Source organism: Bactrocera dorsalis, chromosome 2, assembly GCF_023373825.1.
Source record: "Bactrocera dorsalis isolate Fly_Bdor chromosome 2, ASM2337382v1, whole genome shotgun sequence".
Taxonomy (NCBI): Eukaryota; Metazoa; Arthropoda; class Insecta; order Diptera; family Tephritidae; genus Bactrocera; species Bactrocera dorsalis.
Genome location: NC_064304.1, coordinates 54,684,731 through 54,690,336, shown reverse-complemented (window position 1 = coordinate 54,690,336; position 5,606 = coordinate 54,684,731). Strand labels below are relative to the sequence as shown.

The 5,606-nt window shown below is 35.5% G+C and overlaps 1 long non-coding RNA gene across 1 annotated transcript; it reads left to right on the top strand.

The window, feature by feature from the left end:
* Positions 1–3,277: 3,277 nt before the first annotated feature.
* Positions 3,278–4,914, top strand: LOC125776416 (uncharacterized). The gene is made up of 3 exons (XR_007421696.1): positions 3,278–3,904; positions 3,987–4,479; positions 4,546–4,914. It is a non-coding gene; the product is annotated as an uncharacterized LOC125776416 (long non-coding RNA).
* Positions 4,915–5,606: the final 692 nt, after the last annotated feature.

Below are 5,606 nucleotides of genomic sequence, written 5' to 3'. Positions count from 1 at the left end.
AGAAACGACACACACCACCTCTTCGTCGATTTCAAAGCTGCTTTCGACACCACGAAAAGCAGCTGTCTTTATGCCGCGATGTCTGAATTTGATATCCCCGCAAAACTAATACGGCTGTGTAAGCTGACGTTGAGCAATACCAAAAGCTCCGTCAGAATCGGCGACTCCCTATCGTGCGACTTTTTCAACCTGCTTCTGGAGAAATTATTCGAGCTGCAGAACTAAATAGAGAAGGTACCATCTTCTATAAGAGTGTACAACTGCTGGCGTATGCCGATGATATTGATATTATCGGCCTAAACACCCGCGCCGTTAGTTCTGCTTTCTCGAGACTGGACAAGTAAGCAAAGCAAATGGGTTTGGCAGTGAACGAGGGCAAGACGAAATATCTCCTGTCATCAAACAAACAGTCGTCGCACTCACCACTTGGCTCTCACGTCACTGTTGACAGTCATAACTTTGAACTTGTAGATAATTTCGTCTATTAGGAACCAGCATTAATACCAACAACAACGTCAGCCTGGAAATTCAATGCAGGATAACTCTTGCCAACAGGTGCTACTTCGGACTGAATAGGCAATTGAGAAGCAAAGCCCACTCTCGACGAACAAAAACCAAACTCTATAAGTCACTCATAATACCCGTCTTTCTATATGGTGGAGAGGCTTGGACGATGACAACATCTGAAGAGCCGACGTTGCGAGTTTTCGAGAGAAAAGTTCTGCGAAAGATTTATGGTCCTTTGCGCGCTGGCCACGGCGAATATCGCACTCGATGGAACGATGAGCTGTACGAGTTATACGACGACATTGCCATTGACATTAGCGAATTAAAAGACAGCGGCTACGCTGGTTATGTCTTGTTGTCCGAATGGACGAAAACACTCCAGCTCTGAAAGTATTCGACGCTGTACCCGCCGGGGGAAGCAGAGAAGAAGAAGACTTCCACTCCATTGGAAGGACCAGGTTGAGAAGGACCGGACTTCGCTTGGAATACCCAATTGGCGCCACGTAGCGAAAAGAAGAAACGACTGGCGCGCGGTTGTTAACTCGGCTATAATCGCGTAAGCGGTGTCTACGCCAATTAAGAAGAAGAAGAATCTGCAAGCGCCGAAACTGTGTAATGGGACTCGACTGATTGTGACGTTGCTATCGAATACAAGGGAGCAGAATGCTTGGTTCTACGAATTCCTTTGAGTTCTAACGATTTGCCATTTCAGTTCAAAAGTATTCCGTTTCCAGTGAAAATTGCATTTGAGATCACAAACAACAGGACACAAGGATAGTTGCTAGAAATGTGTGGCATAAATTTGGAAATGCTATGTTTTTCACACGGCCAAAAATACGTGGCGTAATAAAGTGTAAAATATACAGTAAAGTACGAAAACTCAAATTTTGTTTCAATGTGAGTGCATGATAACCGAAAAATATAACCTCTTCATACCCAAAACTCATATTTTAAATATAATAATATATCTAAAATAAAATACAAACCAATGTATCATCAAAAATAAATGGAAATCCCTGACAGATATAATAACCAAAATTTACCATTTTATAACGAAAACTTAAATTTTGAGTGCATGATAACCATAAATTATAACCACTTTATAACAAAAAGTCAACATATTTTTTTATTTTCAACGCAGAAACGGGTACTACGCGAAAGTACTTCAGTCACCCCGGGTATTCGCTGATGATTTTTACTATAGTATAGTGCTGATTTTACTATAGTATAAAATTGTAATATGTATATAAAAATGTTATATTACAATCATATATATAATATAATATTATCACACGGTTTTCTTATCTGTGTTTATTAAATATAAATCACATATTATTCATATATTCATATATGTATGTATATAGAAAAGTGTTCACATATTCAATTTTAGCTAGAAACTTTATAGTTTTTTTATAGTTAATAAAGAAAAAGAATCACCCGAAAGTATAAACAAAGAAAACGCTGTAAAACGCTAAAAAATCCTTCACTTTTGGTTTTTAAGGTGTGGCAATGCTGGTTTTCCTCGTAAATATAAACACTCTAAACTTTTCAGCCATAAATTTGATAAGTGATTTTAAATTACTAAATTTGGCTGAAAAATTACAAAATAAAAGTGAAAAGTGAACTTATTTCAATGTTAAGAGTATATATTTAAATATAGTGAGTGAAAAACGTGAAAATATTCTGTGAAACATGGAGAAATACCATGTGTTCTTAGTGCAAATTTTTGAATTTTTAAACGTTAATATTTTTAATAATATTAGCTATTTTTACATATTCCTCCTCTGGAGAAGCCCCCCTATCCGTACATACCCCATTTATATGGAATTCGGTTTTTTACCCATCCGCCAAAGTAATCGGAATCGTGCCTGGTTGTTTACTGCACTGTTTTTTTTTTTTTTTTGTTATGCACACATGTGTATGTATGTGTTTCTGTGTTGGAATTTGTATTTTCTTCGACTTTCTTTGTAATTTGTTTTGGTTTTTGTCACTTCACCTTGTTTGTTATTTTTGTATTACTAAGTATAAGTATATTTTAATTTGCTTTGTTTATTTTATTTATTTCTTGTTCTATCTGAGTCACTGCACTTTATGTATGTATATCTTTCACTTTGCATTTGAATTTTGGCACCAAAATTATTTTTGATTTTAATATGTGTTTTGTTTGTAAACCGAAGGTGCCTTTCGTTAAGGCTCGAAGGACCATGAATAATTGGGTGCCCAATTTAGTGGGAAACATCCAGCACTTAACTTTTAGTTTTTATTAAACCATTAACTATGCAAAAGAAAACACATTATTTGATTATTAAATAGTAAACACTTTAAGAGTTAACTTTATTAAATTTTCACGAAATTAAAAGAAGTTATTGCACAAGGTAATAACGACCATATCGCAGAGGACCGCTGAGAACTTAATTGTATTTCCGAAGCGCACAGGATCGGTGTCGATAGAAGTTGAGTAACGTAGGTGTCGACGCGTCGCAGTGTGTATACGAAAGGGGTCTCCTCTCCTTGTGTCTATCCGTTTTGTTTAGTGGGTAGGAGCACAGGTATGTTGAAGTGTCACCAGCTGTGGTGAAATGAGTTAAGCCTCCCCCTCACTCACACTGGTAAAAACTGGCGCACTCTAATACGACCGCGCAGTATTAGGTGCGCCAGTTTTTACCAGGTTGAGTGAGGGGGAGGCTTAACTCATTTAAACAGTAAGTGTTCGAAGAGTTTTGAAGTGTGCAGAAATTAGTGCGGAGTCGAAGTGAGTATATTTCTTATAAATAAATTATTTTTTATTAAACTTACACGTGAGTTCATTAACAATCACAAAATTAATTTGTGTAGCTCATTGATTTCATAACGAATTTTTTTTAATTTTTTTATTAAAAGTTAATAATATTTGGAATTATTAAATAAAAAAGGCAAAGAAATAGAATCACACGTTTTTTACATAAAGTTTGTTACAATTTCATCTTCAATAGGTAACTCATATTCATTGTGTATTATTTAACAGTTTCTCATTTTTTACAGAAAAATGCCACGTCTTCGTGAAAGAGCAAGAAATACTGGTCGACGTACTCGAAACGCGCAATTGGTTCATGATCGTCGATTTATTATATCAGTCGAAGAACAATCGGCGGATATACAAATTTAAAAAATCAAGTTGTACACGTGCAAATGAAAATTCAGGGCAACGTACTTAACGTCTTCGTGCTAATACCTTAAGACAACGAGGGACACGTCAACAAGCAACCAACGCACATATTTAATCGAGCAATGGGACGAGCATCACTTAATCGTCTCGCGTTTGAATATGATCCTGAAATAAACTATTCGTCACATCCATTAACCACGATTGGTAGTATGGACAAAGAGTGTCAACTTTGTCATGCTTTCAAGTACAAAGGTGAATAATCTGGTTTATGTTGCATATCTGGGGAAATTTGATTGCCACTAGTCAATATTCTAGCCTTTAAAAATACTTTTAGGTAGAACCACTTCTCAATCGAAATTGTTTTTGCAAAAAATTCGTAAATTCAAAACATGCATCCAGATGACGTTATTTGGAGCAACCAAAATTCATTGCTTCCAATGCCTGATGCCGATCTAAATTTTTTACGTATTTATTTTATGGGAAATGAGGAGCAACAATCACATACACGCTGCGCTTACAACCATATAGAGCAGATGGAGGAACGAGAAATTGTGGACATTTTGAAAACGTTTTTGAAAACACATAACCAATTGGTAAAATTGTTCAAGACGTCATTGTCGTTAAAACAGACAATGAAGTTGCAGTTGTTATGGCTGATGACTCATATGAACTCGAGACATACGTCGTACAACGCAGAGATAATACTCGTACAATGCAAATTATTCAAAACAACAATCGTTCTTACGATGCTTTGCAGTGTCCGTTGATATTTTGGGAAGGAGAAGATGGATATCATTTAAATATTAAAAAAAGGAATCCAACTACGGGTACAACATATAGATTATCTTAAAATTTTTTAAGTCAATAATTTATATTTATCTCATAAATATTAGTTAATGCTATAAAATTCTACGCATATCGGTTGATGATGATTCGTGCTAATGAAGACAACAACATTATCGAATGCAGACAACTATTTCATCACTACATTGAGGAAATGTATGTAAAAATCGAATGTGAGAGATAATTTATATCTTTATATATATAAATCTTCTGACCGTGTGTTTGCATTTGAACTGCTCCTAAACGGATGGACCGATTTTGATGAAATTTTGTGTGTATGTTCAAGGAGATTCGAGAATGGTTTAGATTTACAATTTGGTCCACTGGAAAATGTCTTTAAATTATTTTTTCATTTTTAATCAATTGTTAATTTTGGAATGTTTGACCGATAGATGGCGCTACCATCGCAGTATCCAATATTCAAACCTTAAATTGGCGTAAACGTGCATTAAAGAAAACGATGCCAAAGTAAAAGGCGACATCTGTGGATCAAGTTTTTATATTGTGGACAGAGTTGTTCGTTCTTAAGTAATAAACTGGGTGATTCAATACATCTATGGGTAGCTATAACATTTTTTTCATACCTGCTAACTATTGGGAGGGGTATCTTGACAGGCAATTTAAAATTGCAAAAGGTCTGGCGTAAAAAAATAGCGGCATAACTGAAGTGTTGATAAAAAATTTGAGATATACAGAAATCTTTTCGAAGCATTACACAGAGCAATACAATATTTAAACGGGAACGATGAATACATATATGCGTACAATTTCAAACTGATCCTTCCTGAAAAATAATAAAATTGCTAAATATTGGGAATGGTAGAATAGAACTGCAATCAAATACACAATGCAATGAATGAAAACTGGCTCATTTATCATTCGATGAATAATATACCACGGGCATCCCAAAAGACTGATGCCATAACCTTGCCAGCCGATTTTTTTGTCTTTCCACGCTTGAGAACCGTTTCTTAATATGCAGTCCACCAGGCTGACAATCGATTGGACTCAATTGATTTCACTGATGCACAGCCCAAATTCAATAGTATTTTTACCCCAAAAACCAATTCTTTCTTAACGCACGAAATGCTTTTTGGTTCATTTTTGTTGC